Source organism: Protopterus annectens, chromosome 17.part0 (assembly GCF_019279795.1).
Source record: "Protopterus annectens isolate FY-2018-M chromosome 17.part0, PAN1.0, whole genome shotgun sequence".
Taxonomy (NCBI): domain Eukaryota; kingdom Metazoa; phylum Chordata; order Ceratodontiformes; family Protopteridae; genus Protopterus; species Protopterus annectens.
Genome location: NC_056751.1, coordinates 498,419 through 519,773, shown reverse-complemented (window position 1 = coordinate 519,773; position 21,355 = coordinate 498,419).

Below are 21,355 nucleotides of genomic sequence, written 5' to 3'. Positions count from 1 at the left end.
GGATTATGTTAGATGGTATTTCCTGGTGGGCAGCTGAGAATGATAAGGGAGTAAAGTAAGTATGCACTAACTGACCTGAGATATTTGTGTTTACAAAAAACAAAGTCTAAGAATTTCTGCACCTGCAGTCATGTAGTATTCTCAGTTTATAGAGGAATAACTAAAGTCCCCTATAAGTATGGCATTTGGTTGAATGGTGAGTATTTCCATACACTGTGGGCTTCATAGGACATAAAGGGTGACCTACAACTTGCTAGGATATGGTATGGGACTTGTTCTATGGTAATCTGGACATGGAGGAACTCCAGTGTGTCATCCCGTTTAACCAACCAAGAGATATGCTTATTATTGATTTAGATTAAGCCACCTACATCTTTAGTCCCTGTATGTGCAGTTGCTTGCATGAATATGTGGAAAATATTGAAGTCTTGCACTACTGGGGTACTCTCTGGGGCTTTAAACCATGTCTCAGTAACTGCACAGATGTCCACATTCTCCAAGGTGAGGAGGGAGTGGAGCTTCTGGCTTATATTCCTGCACTAAGCATTAACACCTTTAGATTTTCACTGGTAGATTTTCCTATGTTAGAAGGTTTCTCATTTTGTCAATCTAAAAAGGCTCTATGTGTAAGGACAATGTTTAGTCAATATCCATAAGCCTAGAGAGGACAGGTGAAGACCATTATCCCACACTGAGAAATATCTTATCCCCCTAGAACAAGACCAAAAAGTAATCCAGTTATTAAAAGTCAGTCACCTTCCTTGGTGAAGGTAGAATGCTGCTCAATGCTAGGCACATACCAGCCTGTAACACATAGGCTAAAAGTTGCATAACGCCTCTCTTCAAATAGTCTAGGGAGGTATTTCTCAGGTCATTTACACCTACATGGACTATGACTGATTCACACACGTAGCTGTGGAGCAATGACTTGAGTGCATGCATAACTTGGTGGATCATGACCCTTTATAGTCAACTGACTTTTATTTTCTCCTTTTTTGACCTAATGAGTGGGGCATCAGAATGTCATAAAATGAAGGCCCCTGTAGCTAAGGTCTTGGGTAGTATATTAACTTATATTATTGGCTTGGCAGTTGAGGCTCCACTGGATGTCGCTGTATGTGTAGTGTAAGCTGATATTTATTTTTGGTGCTTTATGCATTGATGAGGGTAATTTTTGCAGTTAGAATGTCAGGGAGGTCTTTGGGGTTTGGAATGATTGTATTTAAGTGCCTCAACATAACTAGGTCTATGTGTGGGGTGAATACTATTGTGCGGTGGATGGGCATATGTGTTTCTGACTAGCAAATTGTTATTAAAAGTGTTTGTATATAAGAGTGTTGGCTCCAGCGACACTGTGCTTGCACATTTTTCTCATGCTGTATTTGTTTCTTTGAAGGTTAAATGGTTGTCAGTGCACATTAGACAATTTTTATATTGTCTCACTATTCCCATACCCACCAAACTGGCTAAAGGGAAATTGGGAAAGTGGATATCCTTGATCTTGGGTCCTTTGTTTCATTAACACAAAAGGTGTTTGTAGTGGGCTGAGTAAGACTGCTTTTAGGACCAGAGATTTGACAAGGTTATATAGTACTAAATTAAAGGGACAGTGTTCCTCTGCATGCAAACCAGCCGCTCTGTTCCATTCAATGCACAAAGTAATTGCTCTACACCCACTGAGTTACTGGTAAAGTGTCAGAGGTGGTTTTATACAGAACATGTGGCTTCTAGGTGTCTATGTTTATACAGGGCATTATTACTGACTGCTGCATGATGAGCAGTGGCTCACAAATGGGCCAAATTTATATAGGCACTTAAAACACAGACAACTGCCTTCTATGTCCTCTATTCAATAAGACCACTATATTTACAACTTTCTTATGTGTCTAAATGTAAAAGCCAGAAGTGAGGCAAGCATTATAATGATTTGTGAGAATGATCCAATATAATGCAAAGTTTGTATCTAGTACATCCAAGATAACCATGTCGCTAAGAGAGCTATTAGATAGTGATAGAGCTTGGGGAATGAGAAACAAATAGAAAAAAGTTTGGAACTGCTTATGAACTAGTTAGATGTTAGAAATGATCTAGCTTTAAAATACTATGATATGATTCAGACACTTGGATTGCAGATAAATGATAGTCAGAAAGGTATAGGAGCTGGGCATTAGATCTCAAAAAAAAACAGCGCTTCTCCCAGTCACTACCGGGCTTCTCAAGGTAAAACAATTTGGTAACTCATTAGGAGCTGGGCTCTTACAAGAGAATAAACTGGTTTCCTTTGAGTGAAGAACATTTTAATACTCACAAAAGCGTATGCTCAGAAAGAAAAGGAAGTATTAGAAATTCAGACATAACACACACAAGCACACACCATACACACACATGCACACACACACACACACACACACACACACACACACACACACACACACACACACACACACACACACACACACACACTAAATAAATGTTTTTTTGTTAGCAGCCCTAGCCTAAAGCACACACACACATGCATTCACACAAGCGCACACACACACACACACACACACACACACACACACACACACACACACACACACACACACACACTCTCTCTCTCTCTCTCTCTCTCTCTCTAAGAAAATAAAATTAATTGTTTTTATGTCATCTTTGGCTTGAAATTATAATCCTACAACCACCAATGTCTGAATTCACAGGAAAACCTCAAGGTCTAGATTCAATATTTTGACCTATATCTCATTGTGTATGGTCTTTTAGATAAAACCATAAGAATCCAATGCACCACATTTTCTTTATGTCTTAGTGGAGAATGCAATCAAGACAATAAACTTGTTTGCTTGTACAGTGAAAGTGAAAGAATGTTTATATATACTGTTACCCATAAATGAAACTATTGTGTGCGAAAAATGTTTTTTTACACATCTAGGGATGGAAGAGGCTGATGATGCTTATTTCTCAGAGCTTAAGCATAGCACACAAGGCTGTCAGTTTGTTAAATAGTTTTTGTCATTAGAAATGTTCAGCTAAGAAACAGAGTATTCTGAAAAAAACAATTTAACATTTGAGAAAGCTACAGATGTATGTAGTGTGAATACACTTCTGAGTGTGTGATTGGTATCACTGGAGAACTTAAAGTGTGTGACAGCAGGACTTTAAGTGTGAATGATGTGAAAACAAGGCTAATTTTATTAAAATAATTAAAATAATAAGAAAATGATGCAACTGCATGATTGAATATGATAGCTGGTAGCAAGCATGCAGGCTGAAATCATGCATTGAGCAAACAATGTTTCTTCAGACATGTAAAGGTATGATGTAAAGCTAAAGTCTATAGACCCTCTGAAGGTAGTTATCAGCCTGCCCAAGTGAGTTTGAAATGAAAACAAGCATTGAAGCACAATATTAATACTCTTGTGACAAAAAATCAATTAAAAAGCAAAAATATTTGTGGGTGCTGTTAAAGTGCATTCTTTTTCAGTGGCGCAACAGGTACCATACTTTACCTTTGTGCAAAAAGCTGTGGGTTCTATTCCCACATCAGGCAGATCAATTGACAACACTGCAGTGCAGCATAAATAGGGTTCCACACTGAGTGTGCCTGCATTTGGATGAGAGATTAAACCAAGGTCCCATCTACTTGGTGGTAGCTCAGGAATATATAAAAGATTTCTCAGTACATAATGAAAAGAGTAGGGAAAGTTGCCTGTTGCCCTCCCCAAACTTCACCTAGATGCATCATTTCCACTATGGATCTCCCCTGAAAAGAGGCTACTAGCCTGACAGGACTAACCTGGTCAACAAAGGATAAATAAATAAAATGATTTTATTTATATAGTATATAATACATGTAATTTGAATGCATTAAGCCATTGCCAGAATGAATCCAGTCATATAGTCCAGTCCTCAAAGAAGTACAAAAGTATGATTGAGTTTGAAAAGCTTTCAATTTAAAGTCAAAACACAGTTGTGCTTAAACTGGTTTCTGGTATAGAGTGCAGTATTAATGCAGAATCTACTTATTTATTATTATTATATATTATTATATTATTAATTATAGAGAACATGTATACAGTTTTGCAGAACTAACATAGACATATCACTTTAGATAGTTTTTTGATTGCTGTTCCATGTAAATGATGAATTGTACTTAGTACGAAATCTAAACAAGAAATGAAGGTAAGGGAGTTTGTAAGAGACATAAACAACAGAAGTAACAAAGAGAATGAGTTAAAAACTATTATTATTATTAAACTATATTATGGAAATAATAACGTAGGAGGACAGTGACAGGATTTGTATTGGTCCATAAAACCATAAATGGACAATGATGGAGTTCTTCCAACAATGACAGCTGTTGTAGTAACTTGTCCAGTAATAGATTGTTTTTAGCGTTTGATGCAAAACGTGGGTCTTGGAAGCTTAAGCTAGATGAAGCCAGTTCCAAAGTGTATGCCATTAATGAATCCTTAGTTCAAGATGAGAGCTGTAGCAAATATAGTAGTTGGGGCTAGATGAAGTAGTCAGCATTATATATTGCATGTGACTCTGAAATGCTGAAAGCAGGAGCATGACCAATGAAAAACTGTGTTGTTGGAAGGGCTGAGATCCAAGGGTTACAAACTCAGCAAATTAAAAGACCAAATAAGTGCCAGTAATTCTGATCACTGTAATACAGATGTGACTATGCAGGCACCTACTGATAAATCTTCCCTGATATGATTATTATGACTACTAGACTATCTATCAAAGTTTGTCCTGTCTGGTTAGAGACCACAGTGTTGCGAACCTAATGTCATGAGGTAAGATGTTTGAGCATGAGGTATTATGACTAGCCTGCAAATAAAAAAAAAAGAGCTGCTAATGAAATTAGTGATCAAATATCAACTCTGAAATTTGAACCTTTTTAGTTTGCTTACCAAGCAAACTGCTCTATGGCAGATGCCATGACTCTAACAATAAAGCTATTGCTGGATCACTTTCAGAATTAAAACACCTATGTGAGGGTACTATTCACTGATTTCAGCTCTGCTTTTAACATGGTCATCCCTCTTCATCTGGTAATGAACCTACTCCAACTAGGCATCAGCACTCCACTTTGTAACTGGATTCTTGACTTTCTCACAGGCAGACCTCAGAAAGTGACATTGAGTCTGGAGACACAGAATTTTGTTCAGTTTTTGCACTTGTGTGATTTCTGAATGACAATAAATTTACTTTGACTTTGATCTTTAACCCTAAAAGTGGACCCAAGTCCTCAATGTTTAGGAACAGTTCTGTGGCAGGAGGGTAGACCTGTTGTCTATGAGTGTAAGAACACTGACTGATGCAGAGACATGCAATAGGCAAATTGTGAAATAAATGCAGTAGCCTTAATATTTCAAAGTTCCATGATTATATACACAATGAGTAAAAAAGTCACACAGAAAAAACAATCAGTAAAAACTAAAAGAAAATTTTAGCCAAGCTAAAATTTCCACTATGTGATCCCTCAAACCTCTTGGATTAGAGGCACATGAGATAAAACACCTGATGTTCTTAAGGGTTATTTGCACATATCCCATGTGCCTCTAATATAAGAGGTTTGAGGGATCACGCAGTAGAAATTCTAGCTTGGCTAGAATGTTCTTTTATTTTTTTTAATAATTATATACACAAGAAAAGTATCAGTGTGGAGTCTGACCATATGCTACTTCCAAATATCTTGTATAAGACATTGCACAAATCTCATTTCATCTACAAAGATTGATACTGTCAGTGAAGAAACATAACATGCACATACTGTATAAGTCAGATAGATGTTCATATCAATGAGCACTCTCTATGTAAAATGAATATCTTAGACCAGGAATTAGAAGCATTATGGATCATGACACAATTGCCTTATCCATTGAAAGGTTGCAGGAACTGGAGGCTTACACAGGAGATGACTAAGGGCTAGAAACAGTATTTAGAACATATCTAGAGCCTGTTTATTGTGTTTAGAAACAGTATTTAGAACACACCTAGAGCCTGTTTATTGCATTTTTGTGTTGCACTTAATTTAAAATAGTTTTTTCTTAAAATTGCATTTTATCTGCCTGTGACCTAGCACACACGTGTTGGGGTCATTTATTGCACTGTTCTGACTAGTGTGCTACTTGTGTGTCTCTGCTATCCTTAAACAAAAACAAAAAAATCTTGCTATTTTCCCACTTTCTATAATTTAAAAGAAAGTTCAGTTACAGAGTTGCTGTTCTGAACTGTTTGTAAGTTTCTTGGAGGGCAGTGCTTACTTGGGCTAAAGGGAAGTCCCTGTGTTCACCAGTGGCAGTGGTTAACACTGAGCAGCCTGCCTGTCCCTGTAGGAGTGGTTACTGCCTAGAAACTGTAGTTTTATTGGCCATTTTGGGTCAATTCCAAACTCCTTGATCTCTCTCTCTTAAAACCCTGCAACCGCGTGGTTTTGGCATCTTTCCAGGCTTGATAGTTGTTGCTGAAGCACCTACCAAGAGGAGAAAATGCTGAGAGAAGAAAGGAGCCACTTTTGAGATTTTAAGTATTTTCTTCTGATTTATTTCTTAGAAAAATTACATTGCCGCCTACTTTTCAGTATTTTTTTGCTTGCAAAAGTTGATATCTGTGTTAGAAACAGTATTTAGAACATACATAGAGCCTGTTTATTGCATTGTTTGTGTTGCACTTAATTTAAAATAGTTTTTTCTTAAAATTGCATTTTACCTGCCTCTGACATAGCACACACATGTTGGGGTCATTTATTGTACTGTTCTGACTAGTTTGCTACTTGTGTGTCTCTGCTATCCTTAAACAAAAACAAAAACAAAAAAATCTTGCTATTTTCCCACTTTCTATAATTTAAAAAAAGTTCAGTTACAGAGTTGTTGTTCTGAACTGTTTGTAAGTTTCTTGGAGGCCAGTGCTTACTTGGGCTAAAGGGAAGTCTCTGTGTTCACCAGTGGCAGTGGTTAACACTGAGCAGCCTGCCTGTCCCTGTAGGAGTGGTTACTGCCTAGAAACTGTAGTTTTATTGGCCATTTTGGGTCAATCCCAAACTCCTTGATCTCCCTCTCTTAAAACCCTGCAACTATCTTTTTGCACGATCTTGCGCACAGAGCAGCGTCGGGCAGTACCGGTTAGCTGGGGTATACTATTCCTGGCTCCACAAAGTCTGCACTGCAAATTTTCCCTTAGAACTAGGCAAGCCTCAACTCAAGTGCTTCAGATCAACTGCTCTTATTGCAGCACTTGCATAACCCAAATCAGCACTTGTCCAAATCTCCTAGACAGCACTATTATTTTCCAAATCTCCTAGACAGCACTATTATAATACAGCATAAGAACCTTGACTGTCCGCAAGACAAGTGAAACTCACTCTTCCAAGCATGTCCAGAGGTCAGCTTCAGGTGTACTCTCCAGTTCATCTAGTGGAATTGGGCATCCTGAGGCAATGTCACAACTGCCTTATGTATACAGACAACCCTCTCCTCTTACCTCTAGACACAAACACTTGTGAGAGATGCAAATACACAGCCAGACTGGAGGCTAAGCGCTCTCAACCCATGACTGTAACAGACAGTAAAGAGGAGAAGAGACACACTAGCATCACACCACCAGTCACACATGGATCTACAAAACAAGCACCGGCAAAACATACACATAAATACAGAAAAACATATTCGGAGGCACTAGGTACCAATCTAAAAAGAAACAGTGCCCTCCAAAGCTGACAAGCAAGCAAATTGCACCTCCAAGCACAAGCCAGAAAACATATAATTCACCTCAGCAGTGTGCCTCAAGACAGCTCCTAAGGCAAAACACCATACCCAACATGCTAGTAATAGGAGACTCTATAGTAAGGCACACAGATGTTCCACTCACCAGGCTGAACAAGGAGAAGGTTACTGTCTGCTGCCTGTCGGGTGCTAGGATCTGCCAGATAACACAGGCACTTAGGTCACTCCAGAACAAGTACAAGTATGACGCTGTCATTGTATATGTCGATGTGAATGATCTAAAACATACCTCCCTGGACTACATGAAAAGAGACATTGAGGAGTTCTCTGATCATGTAGCCCAAGCTGGTATGACCCTGACCTTGAGTAGCATACTACCTTCACCTAGAATGATACCACAATACAAAGACAAAATTATCAATTTCAACAATTGGCTAAGCTTTTGGTGTCATTCTAAGGGGATCCAGTGTCTGTCTGCCTGAGATGACATGATAGACAAGCCTCGCTGTTTTGCCAGAGATGGTTTGCACCTGTCACCCCTAGTCTTTCGAATACTGGACAAGGCTCTTGCCATCCCCATAGTGCCTTTTTTAGGCAAGGCTCAAAGGACAAACCAACCACCGTAACCAGCACAGGTAACCAAAAACTAAGGGTAATGCTACTCAATGCCAGAAGTCTCAACCTCAAAATGTATGCACTCAAGGCACTCCTCAGTATGGAGAAAATCGATGTTTGTGCAGTGATGGAAACCTGGTTCAAGGCTCCAGAGAGCACCCCAGCACCACCAGGTTACAATTCATATCATACCTTCTGGCCTCAGTTATCGGATCGCAGTACAAAGGGTGAAGGTGTATCCATATTCATCAAGGATACCCACATCTCCAGGTTAGTGGCACAGCATGATGCCCCAGAGATCATCCATGCACAACTGTCAGCAGAAAAGAACACATTTCAAGTCGTAGCCTGTTACAGATTGCCCACCATGTCCCAAGATGCTCACTCAGCATTCCTTGAGGCATTGGAAAATATAAAGGTACTACCCAACACCATAATATTGGGTGATTTCAACTACCCTGGTATAGACTGGGTGAACTACCAAAGTTCTAACTCCTATGCCCAGCGGTTCATAGAATTTATAAATTCAAATGCCGTTGAACAACTGGTATGTTCTCCCACTAGAGGGGACAACATATTGGATTTAGTCATCACAAATATGGGCGCCCATTGTACCACACCCGTTATCACTCCCTCTCTGGTCAGATCAGAGCACAAACTGATAACCCTGGATGTCCTCACCCCTCCCACCTCCCCCATTCAAAGAAACCATTGTAAAAAACCTTTCCAAAGCAAACTTCAAACTACTTGTGTCAGAAGTGGAAAGCTTCACTATTCCCTTGCATAAGGATAATGATATCCAGGATGCAGAATCCTACACCAAGGCACTTTATATACATATTCAGGATTGCATGGACCATGCTATCCCAAATAAAACCAAGACTCCTTCCTCACGCAAGAAGAAGCCAGTCTGGTGGACCCCAGCCATAAGCAAACTATACAATAAAAGGAGGAGACTTATACAAAAAAAGGCCAAATCTCAAGTAGAAAAATCATCCCTGATCAGCATTAGTAAGAAATTGAGGGCCCTCATCAAGTCAACTAAAGCCAGTTTCGAAACGAAGGTTGCCAAGGATAACCATAAGGCCTTCTATGGTTACATCAAGAACCTAAATGGAAATGCTCAGATCTGTTCTGATCTAGTACAAAATGGAACAAAATACACTGACCCCACTGACATTGCCAACATCTTGGCTGATAGGTTCAGTGCAAATCCCCCCCCCCCCTCACCACCTACAGGGCCTATTACTATTCCAGGGGATTGTGTAACTCCAATTATTACTAATACATTGGTTAATAAGGCTCTATCTAAAGCTAAAAACACTGCCTTCATGGGACCAGATGGTGTCCCAGGCTGTGTCATACGCGAGCTCCAAAATGAATTAACCCCGCATCTGAATACCCTGTTCAGTCTCAGCCTCTCGACAGGATATGTGCCCATAGAATGGTGCACAGCAACAGTGGTTCTGCTGCACAAGGGTGGGCCCACAACCGACCCTGGGAACTACCGACCAATAAGCCTGACCAGTCTGATCTGTAAGGCAATGGAGCGAATCATTATGGAACTCATAAATGGAGAAATTGGGAACCTCCAAACACTTGACCCCACACAGTTCGGGTTCGTCAAGGACAGATCATGCCTACTAAACCTAATGGACTTCTTTGAGACAGTTACTCAGGCTATAGATAAGGGAAAGGAGGTACACACAGCTTACCTTGACCTTGCTAAACCATTTGACACCATTCCCCATTGGGGTATTATTGATAAACTCACCAACCTGGGCATAAACCCTTACGTCACAAGATGGATCACAAACTGGCTCTCAGACAGATCCCACAAAGTAAGAGTAGTGGGATCTTTGTCCGAATCCAGACCAGTAACGAGCGGTGTGCCTCAGGGCTCTGTCCTGGTGCCCCTCCTGTTTGGCATATACTTCTCAGAAGTACAGGCAAGCACTGAAGGGCTGTGGCTGACCAAGTTTGCGAATGACTGCAAACTGGGTGCTATAATAGAGTATCCAGCCGACATGGATATCCTCCAGAAGGGCCTTAATGAGACTGATGCATGGTGTCAAAGCCATGGTCTCAAGCTAAATGCTAAAAAATGCATAGTAATCCCCTTTGGAAAAAACAGAGTACCCACGGACTACCACATAGGAGGTAACCCCCTGAAATCTGAAGAAGTAATAAGGGATCTAGGGACCCAAGTAGATAGTCAGCTTTCCTTTGATAACCATGTTGCCAAGGTGGTTAGAAAATCCTTCTATGTGACCCATCTGATCAGGAAAGGGTTCGTATCAAGATCTAAGGGTGTAGTGGTGCCCCTCTACTCTTCCCTCATCAGACCCATTATTGAGTACAATGCACCATTTGGAATGTATCTGGCTAGGCATCTCCAGCAGCTGGAGAGACCACCAAGGTACCTCACTAAAAGGATTACTGGCCTCAAACAGTTGCCCTATGCAGCACGATTGAAAAAGCTAAGGCTTTTTTCTGTTGCATACCACCTTCTCAGAGGCAATCTCTGTCTAACATACAGAGCCATGTCCAACCCAGAACTGTTGAACATGCTCCATCTTAGCAAAACAAAATCTACTTGAGCTACACGCTCTAGAGATATAAACCTCAGCACAACAATGAATAGAACATGCTGGAGGGATAGATTCCCTTCGCAAAGACTTCCTTTGCTATGGAACAAGGTCCCGATCTACATAAGACAGAGCCCCTCACTATCACTCTTCAAGAGGAACCTTGACGAGTGGATAGGTAACAGAAAGTTCACACCAGGGATCATACCAATAGCTCTACTAGATAGGGGCCAAGGGTACTAGCTGCTAGACAAAGGGCCTAGGGAACTAACCAAAGGGGCGGTGAATACCGCACAACATGGCTGGGCTAATATATGCCTTCGGGCAGATAGACCAGTACCTACCTATGAACCTATGAACCTATAATTATAGCAATACAGAATCAAAACAACATGGCAAAATGGTATCATGTGCACAATAGATAGATTCCAGTGCTGATAAAGTAATTATATTTGCACATTTATGTAACCTGATGTTAAGGAAAGTGCAAGTCACACTTAGGTATGATGAAGTGCAAAAAATGATCCCATCATACCATATATTGAACAAACACATCTATACAAACTGAGCAGTTGATCCACAACTGTGAAATGTGTGGCATTCTTGAGTACTAGAACAAAAAGGGAAAACCATTTCCACAGTAACTGCCTCAGTGGTTGAAACTGGGCATTTATTTATTTACTTATTCCAGTCTGATTTGTTAACTGAGTAGGTAACCTGGCCTGAGGACCATTTTCCACCATGAACTGAGCCAAAATGCAACACAACATTATTATATTGTGTATATTACTCATTAAAAGTGATCTTAGAAAAGTGATAAACATTTCAAAAAAGTTAAGGCATAGAACAATGCATGGAAGAAGTAATAGGATACAGTAAACAGAAGATAGTTATAATAAACATTATGTGCAAAAGAGAAAAAATAAAACTTAAGTAAGCTTTTAGATGGGCACATATTATTTTTGCAAGATGCAGCATAAAAGGATAAATTGAAAACAGACAGGCAAGAGCTGACCTGGATCACTGAAACATCTATGGAGTTAGAAGTCAAAACAGCTCTACCTGCTTTTGCCAGGTAATGTTTTAGATGGCTATAAAAGGGTATTAGCTCCTTAACATTTTGATTCATGTCAGGGAGTAAATTGAATAAGGCTAGGGGTGTCTAATAGAATCTGGTTTTAGTAGTTTCCAAGTTATACAAGTGGGTTAGTCAAAATAACTCATTCTGACTTCTTAATCCATAGGTACTGGGCATAATAAAGACCTGTTTTTAATGTGGGCAGTAGTACTGATTGTTAAGTTTAAAAGTAAGTGCATTGAGTAGTAATAGAACTCTGACTTCCATAGGATGCCAGATGGTTCTTTAGATAGTTATGCAGTAACGTTATGTTCTGTTTGCAGAGTATATTCATCTTGACATTTTTTCTGTTGTTTGTGAAATGGAAATATCATCAAATTGTATTTGAAATATTATATTATGCATTGATCTGTTTAACTACACATATGCCCTATTTCTGCTTGGTGTGGATTACTTTTCCAAGTATTCTGAAGCAATTCAATTAAGTAATATCACTAATCAGTCTGGGATAATGGTTCTAAAGTCTGTATCTTCAAGACATAAGATTTAACAGCACATAATGTTCGACAATGATCCATAGTCTTTGAGTAAAGAATGTTAACATTTTTCTGAATCACAGACGATAATACATGTTATGCAGTTTAATGATACCATCACCTGACTGGAAAGTTGAAGATTATTTACACAGTTGAATATTCTAAATACTGAGTTTATTCACATCAATCTATGATTTGCCCTTCCTTGAACAGAGAAATACCCCATTCGGTGAGTAGCACTCTCATTAGCACAGTTTCTCTGGGGTAGAATAGTGATCAGAAATGCCTGCTTTCCTTATTCTTCTAGTATCAGAAAGCATGCGACCAAAACTACAGCTGGCGATGCAGGCAGAAAATTAAAACAGATGCTCTTCTGTGACAAATGGTAAGGAATTATCTGTGGTTAATCAATGAGAGAGGAGGAGTATAGTCCTTTTCTATACTACAAGATCAAAGGTCTATTTCAGTGATCACTCACATCAGCTGAGAGTGTACATTATTCAGAATGATGAGGTTTGACTTTTTAGGAGAATTTTTTATTAAGTTACTGAGGCCACCATACATGCCACCATGCCAAAACACAACTGAGAAAAATCCAAAGCCACAATGAGAAATGTCACCTCTTTTGTCTACCTCTAAAGCTAGTCTAATAAAGTGAGTTTTTATAACAGAACTGCATCATACATTCAATAAAATGCTACTAATCTGAGTGATAATAGGTAGATTAAAGGCAATCCAAGCTAACCTATGACAGTAAATATTTATAGTTTGGATACCTTATAAAAAGTCTCAGCTATGACATACATAGATCATAAGGGGGTCTAGTGCACAAAAATATCATTTTTGTAACTGTATATGATCCATGTAGGCATATGAGTATTGCTATTTTCCATTTTATGAAACTGCATGCAGTTTTGAGGAAAAAAACTTGGCTTCAGTAGAACAGAAATGCCATACAAATACATTAAGGAAGTGAATAAGTACTATAAGTATAAGATAGTTGAGTCATGTGACATAGGCTGGGTCTTCAGTCTTACCAGTGCTGAAGTGAAATCACCTCTTCTAATTGTGTGTGTGAACTCATGTATACCAGTTACTCAGTAATTCAGGACATTACTATTTTACCGTTGACATTTTAGGACTCTCAAATAGAGATTTTAAAGTTAAGGACCAGGAATTAGGAGATTCTTTTTTCTATGCTGTTAACAAATCTCACATTGGCTTTAATGAGTTTTACAATCACTGCTACAGTGGAATCTGTCAGTAAATCTGTCTGCATGCTTAGAATTCAAGCTAGAGTGCATGCATATTCCTTGGTGTGTTGCAGTCATGGGCTTTCCTGAAGGTTTAACTCTTATACTGGGACTCAGCTAACACCCATACCCTGAAATGTGAAAACTGATATTGGCCCCTCTCTCCCATCTCTCATCCTTGATGTCTTTTCCTGCACCCAGGCCAGTACCTTAATCAAGGTAATCTGAGACATAATCATAGCTAAGATGTCAATGCCACTGAGCTGGAACTTTATGATATATTTTGCTGCCAGTATCAGCTGCTGTGTGGAACAGAAGTCACAATTTTCTGATTTCACCAACAGCAAAGGAAAAAAATACAATTAGTCAAATGATAGGAGATAATTAAGAAAGTTTCCTCTTTATAAATCCTACTGACATATAATATTACATATCACTATAGTGTTATGGGAGATATATCGTCACAGTATAGACTCTGTTTATGGAAAAAAATGTTAACATTTTCAGTGCTGACAGAAGCATCAACATGTAAACTGGCATTCAGCCTATGAACATTAAATTAGAATTAGATTTTGCAGGTAGTCACTGTATGTTGTTCAGTAGTGTCATTTATATAAACAAAACAAAAATCCTTAAACTTAAATAAATAAAAAAAATGGTGGTGGGATATGGGGTGTGACTGATTTTAATATGTAGCTCAGCACATTTAAAACTAGATGCTGCATGTTTTTAGACCGGGATCTGTGAACAACGAAATTAGTCTTCTCAGCATGCAGCTTTTTAAATCAATGTTTTCTCTACTGGAAAAGTGAATTAGTTTCTCTTTAAGATATAGTTAAAAGTTTCACAGTTAATTTGCTTTAATAAGCATTTCCTTACTGACTGTGGCAAAAAGAAGCTAAACAGCAATGAAGCACTAGGAAAGAAACTATGATTTAATTATTTGAAGGAAGGATAATGAATAAATTAGTCATGCCGTACAGCCGTAGGCTTGCCATTCTGGAGAGCTTATTACTTTTCCTTTAAGAATTTCAGCTTGACAAAAATCAGCTGCAGGCTGAAAGTTTTTCTTCTGTTCACCATTTTATGCAACTTTTAGTGTTTGAAATTAGGGAGAAATTCCAGGGGCAGAGAATATTTTCCAACAATAGCAACTTCTTTCATGTGAAATTTGAAGTATAAGAGCATTTTGTGGAAAGAATAGAAAAATAATGTTTCATGCCTCTTTATTAAGATCTCCTTGAGTTGTTTCTCTTCTTTTATTATGAATATTGCATAGCAATGGTGAGCTTCAGTAATATAAAGCAAACTTTTTGTGTTATGCTATGATCCACTTAGGTCTGAGTAGTTGACGTTAAAACGTAAGAAAGTTTAATATAATGTGACAGCTTAGAGTCGGCTGCTTTTATCAAACTGCAGTTCATGCCTTCATCTGCTTGTACTTCTTAATTAAGATGCCGATGCTCAAATGTGTCTGCTAACTAGGTGACCTGATCTCACAGCAAGTTGTTGCAAGAGTGCTCACCAGTGATAATTCTTTCTGCTGTACAGTAACCTCAGAGTGAGAGTAATCTAAGTTTGGTTGGAGACAGCTAAGGGCAGTTTGCCATCCTGAAGATAAGTAAATAAATAAATGAACGATTAAAAATATTGCATTAAATGTTTTACAAACAAGCTTAAGGATTTGTTATAGAAGTTTCTGGGTACTCAGGCTCCTGTAGTAATAAATTGTTACTGGAATTTGTGTTGTGACCTTGAGTTTTAAAGCACACAATAGACAAGGTGTGCGTGTGTGTGTGTGTGTGTGTGTGTGTGTGTGTGTGTGTGTGTGTGTGTGTGTGTGTGTGTGTGTGTTTTGGAAAGTAAAATGAAAATTGCAAAAAAAGCACATATAAAATAAAAATCCAGAAGACTTTTTGTAACAACAATGTCCTAGAATGGTGAGAATTATGGAAAGATTTATCCCTCACTAGCTAGCGTTGTTACAGAAGACAAAGAATCATAAGTCAAATGCTTATTCCTGGAGGGTGTAAATCCTAGCCATAGTGTGGCAAGTCATATCTCCTGTTATGTTCTTCTTTAATTGGAACAATTACTTATTATGTTTGACCTCTTTCCTCTCTGAACTGTTGTGTGATAACACTTGCATTCTCTTTCCAGTTTTACTAACATATATAGTATGTTTCTAGCCATAGATCTAGTACTGAAAAACGCTAATAAATTGTTATTCTATTTTACTTAATTCTTTTATTTAAGAATAAGCAGTTTTGCAGTGTTTAACATGTGTTATATGCTTCCAGAATTTCAAATGGTGCTTAATTAAGAAGCATTTACTTTATCTGAAACCTGCACTGTGGGATTTACAGATTTTATAGTTAGATGAACATATTAAAGTGGAAGCATGTTTTATTAGAATCATTTTCAGCACATAATTCTATTTCCACAAGTATGCTGCATCTGTAAATTACATTTGATAAAGGTGTGTGAAAGTATTAGAAAGGGGTAAGAGTTTTAACTTAATTGCAACTATTTCTGAAAAAAAAAACATTGTAATTATTACACTATAATATTAGAGTGCCAGCAGATATAACAGTATACATTCTAGATGAAAGAGTGTTACTTTAGTTTGTTGATCACACTTATAAGTTTTTACAAGTAAGAACTAGGCTAATTGCCCTTGTGGCCAATTTTATATATAGCCAGTTTCCCTTAGTAAGAATCAAACTCTGTACCACTTGTCTATGAAGTAAGTGCATTAACCATTATGATGTACAAAAAACCCACTAGTAAATTATTGACCCAGGGCTGATGGGATTTATGGCAGTCACACACTGGCCAATAGGGGCATACACACGCATTCCACCATTAGCATGGGTTGAGACCTTTTCACTGATCTCCATGCCCACTGGTGACATTGGTTAACATGATTGAATCACCTAGAGTTAATGTCTATATCCTGACAATGCATGCAGTCTGTGATCCATGTTCTCCTATCTTGAGGATACTCCACACCCTTATAGGCACCACATAGAATTCATGCTTCTGAGTTTGAAAGGAAAACACACAGCATTTTTGATAGGTAGGGAGAACCCTACAAAGACACGGGGAGAAAATGCCAACTACATATAGGCATTGGCCAGGAGTTAGCCTTGTACTTTCTGCATGAGAGGTGAATACCTTAAGCATTATACCAATTGGGCTCTGCCTTAGGTTATGATTTATAAAAATAAACAACAAAATGCAGCACTAATTCAAGCATGGAGTAAAGTTGCTGGCTGAGTGGGATGAAGCTCGTTAGGGACCTTGGCCATGAGCACATCACCCCAGAAAAGTTTCTAATTAATCCCTGAAAGGCAGAGGAACTGAATATGAGGAACAATAATCATTTAAGCAGCTATGGTTAAACACTGAAACTGCTTAATGCCTGCTTGTATGTCTAGCCAATTGAGCAACTAGGTAATATAGATTTTATTTAGTTTGTATTCGAAAAGTACCAAGGAGTTGCTATGTTTGTATGCAGAATCAGTGTAGCTCTTTGACCAGAGCTGAAGATGTTTTTTTTTTTCCCTTGCTTTTCACTTAGATTGAGGTGGGATTCATTTGGGTATTATTTGCCAATTGACCTTTCTACAACTCTGCAATAATTTAACATATGTAGCGGCCATGCACAGACTATGAATAATCCTCAGGCATTGCTAATACATGTCTAATTCATTATGAACTGCCTAGTTCAGCAATACTCAGCTAGGCATTCCAGCCTTATAGTTAAAATACCCTAATTACCCAAATTATTTCAGCAGGAATTAACTGAAATGAATGACATTGACTGACTAGGGGGGGTTGTTCTACAACCCTCGTTTTAAAATATAAGTTCAATACATGGTTTGTATATAGATTATGTAGGGATTTACTCAAACACCGTGCAGTATGGCTATGAGACATATATCCAGCATACCTCTCAATTGTCCAGATTTTCACATAATGTCCAGATTTTTGCCTCATATCTGGGTCCATTCTTCTTAAACTGTGTCATTTTCTGGCAAATTACTATGAATAAAAGTTACTAATTAATTACAGATATTTGAGTTTCAGGGTTCATATTTTTCAGAAAATGCATGTTGATACAAAACCTGTTACTCTAGCAAAATTCTAAGTTTATAAGAGCAATATTTAAAATCTTTCCTTATTTGTAGGCATTTGACCCCTCCCCATTATTTTTGACTCTGTCCAAATATCTTATGCTAACAGGTTGAAAGATATGTGCTTGACTGAGAAGGAGACAGCAGGTGTATGTAAGCAACTCTTCAGCCATGTTTTATAATACCATTGTTACATGTTTGTAATTTGTAAGTGCCTGAATTATTTCTGTATATTTTCTGTTCATATAACTCAATTAGAAATAGATTTCTCATTTATTTGTGATAAGGGCTGTCACTTTTGAAAAACATTTTTGCAGAAAATATGCATGATTAGCATTTAAAATGTATGTATATTATGGATTCTAGCACTCTGCCTGTCTATCTGTATTAAGGACAGTTAAATGTATTGCTGTGATATTCGTCTGTTAAATGCATATTTATAGACTGTGGGCTGGATTCACAAAGGCTTGCACAGAGTCTAAGAGTATAGTAAGACTCCATGCAGCCAACATGTCTGCTGAGCGATCCAGGAACAGTCGGCAGGGGCATGCAAGAGATCTCCTAAAATGACTGTTGCATGGACAGGGTTAGTTTATGCAAGTTACCTCATTTGCTGCTAAAAGCTATGCAAATTAGGTAAATTTGCGATCCAGGAAACACTAACCTGTCCAAGTAAGAGTAGTGTTATCTGCAGAAATGTACTCAGTTGGCAACTGAGTACCGTTTTGCATATAGCAAAACGGAGCCATGACAGCTCCAAATAAAGGATGCATAAAGTTGATGAAGCATGCCGATGGCCAAATATATGGCCATTGGCATTTTTATGTACTGCTAAATAATAAAAATATATATTTTTTCCTCCGATATTTAAGTGTAGCGCAGCGCCGCGCAAACATGAAGCACTAAAAAATCAGAAAATCAAGAATTTAAAAGCCATAAATATGATTTAATTCAAAATATTCATCTGCCATGCAAGTGAATGGCAGACTGAAGACAACATGGCTACTGAGTAGTGGTTGCTAAGGGGGGAAGCTCAGTTTGAGAGATGTAACCAAGCATTAGTAGGCAATCCTATGCAAATGAGGATAAGGATAGTGAATCCCAATATTTCCTGCTATGTGAACCATGTCCCTAGAGTGTAAGAGTAGGATAAGGGGAGGAACAGAGTAGAAGATGGGTGACATCATGAGGGGGTATGTATCAAAAAGACTGTAAGCTTATTGGAGCAGAGTGGCATGTGTTTGCTGTGAGTTACTCAGGACTAGGAGAGGTGTGTCTACAGTTGTCTAAACTGAAACCCAGAAACCGAAGGTGTATGCCGTGGCTATCACTAAAGTTTCTTGCAAAGCTGCTTACACTGTGTACGCGCGTGTGTGCCCGTGTGCACACATGTAAACCTGTCTAAGCCTGTGTGCACTGGTGTGTGCCCGGGTAAGCCTGTGTTAGACCGTCTAAGCTTGTATACATGAATCTGCACCCGCCTAAGCCTGTGTAAGCTTGTGTAAGCCTGTGCGCGTGCGTGTTCACTCGTGTGCACGTGTTTGCGCTTGTTTGAGTGGCGCTGCCCCCTGTGGAAACAGAAAGGGAAAAGGAAGGAAAAGAACTAGTAGGAAGTTAATCAGGGAGAACTAGTAGAGTTGCCAGGTGAAATCAATCAGAATCAGCCAATTACACAGGCAGTGCACTAGCCTAGCCCAGCCCAGCACTTAAAACCCTGCAAACAACATTCCCCCATGTTTTTCTCAGAATCACTGCAACACTGCAGTCAACAAAGAGAAGTGAAAACTTAAAAAACTTAAACTGAGACATAAAAATGTTAGGGGCTGCCATTGCTGTTATAAGGCAACGTGGACAGAGACTTCCTGCAGCAAATTGCTGAGCTGTGCAGGCCACGCCTCACACACAGAACCAACAGAGGGAACCCATCCCAGTGGAAACCAAGGTATGTGTTGGCCTAAGAATACTAGCAACAGAGACCAACTGGTGAAATGATGGAGATTTCACAGGCATCAGCATCAAGGGTACTGCACCAGTTCCTGAATGTTATGTCAACACATGTCGGTGATCATGTATATTTCCACAATTCCCGTGAGGTATTGGCCAGCAATATGCGTCTCTTCCAGCAAATAGCAGAATACCCTGAGGTAGTGGGTGCAATTGACTGCATGCACATACACAGCAAAGCACCAGCTGGTGAGCGGGGTAGGGCCTACATCAACTGGCAGGGCTTCCACTCCATCAACTGCCAGGTCATGTGTGATGCCCAGGGCATAATACTGAATGTTTGTGCTGGCTGCTCTGGAAGCTACCACCATTCCCATATCTGACATCTGTCACAGCTGTACCAGACATTTGCCAGTGGGGACATCCCTGATGGTCACCTAGTGGGGGATGCTGGATGCGCACTGGAGCCATGGCTGATGACACCCATCAGAAATGCACACACACCTGAACAAGAACTCCATAATGAGGCACACGCACAAAACAGAAATGTAATAGAGGGTGTGTTTGGGATGCTCAAGTCATGGTTCCGGTGCCTGGACACATCTGGTGGAGCCTTGCAGTACTCACCAACTACATGTACCCAAATTGTCATGGTATGTGCCATGCTACACAATATGATCCTGTGAAAACAGCTGCAGTAGGAACAGCATGGGGCAGGGCCAAACAGCCTCCCACCATTGCCAAGGCCTGCACAGGCACAGCATGACTCAGAGGAGGAACAACCTGAGCCTGCCCCAGTAGGCAGAAGGAGGCGTGCCCAGTATGCCTTGTCCTTGGCAAAGAGGTAACGCATAGCACATGCACCGGATCAGTAGGAACCATGGAAATGATACCTCTCTCTGACTTGCACATAAAATAAAAGGGATGCCTAACTTGACACTACCTGTTTCCAAACATGTATAGGCAGTGTAGTATGTACATCTGACATAGGCAGCCCTGCAGCACCACCTGAGGCATGATTGCCATGTTTTAAGCAATATAAAGCAGTGCTAAGCAGCTTTCACCAATATCTAGTATATGTAAACAAAATTGCTTGTGCAATGTTGGGCAAGGTCAGGCCAAGTTGAGCAAAGTCAGTTAAACATGCTCATATCGGCTTTACTGTTCCTTAAGCAGTCTGGTCTGGCCAGCATGAAAATAAAAAGCAGTGACAGGCTTTGAACCCAGGATACTGTGCACTGTAGTCACACTACTGAACCACTAAGCCATGATAGCATTTCAGTGGCGCAGACACAGCAGGACAATTGTACACTAATGCAAACACAAAGCAATGCTGTATCATGCCCCTAAAGAGGCAAATGGGTAACCTTCCCCACACGCCTATGCAGACAGAGAACATCAGGCCAGGTGTTGTGATGTGGGTTGTGTAGGCTATGAAGTTGCAAGCTAATATACGTGACATTGGATGC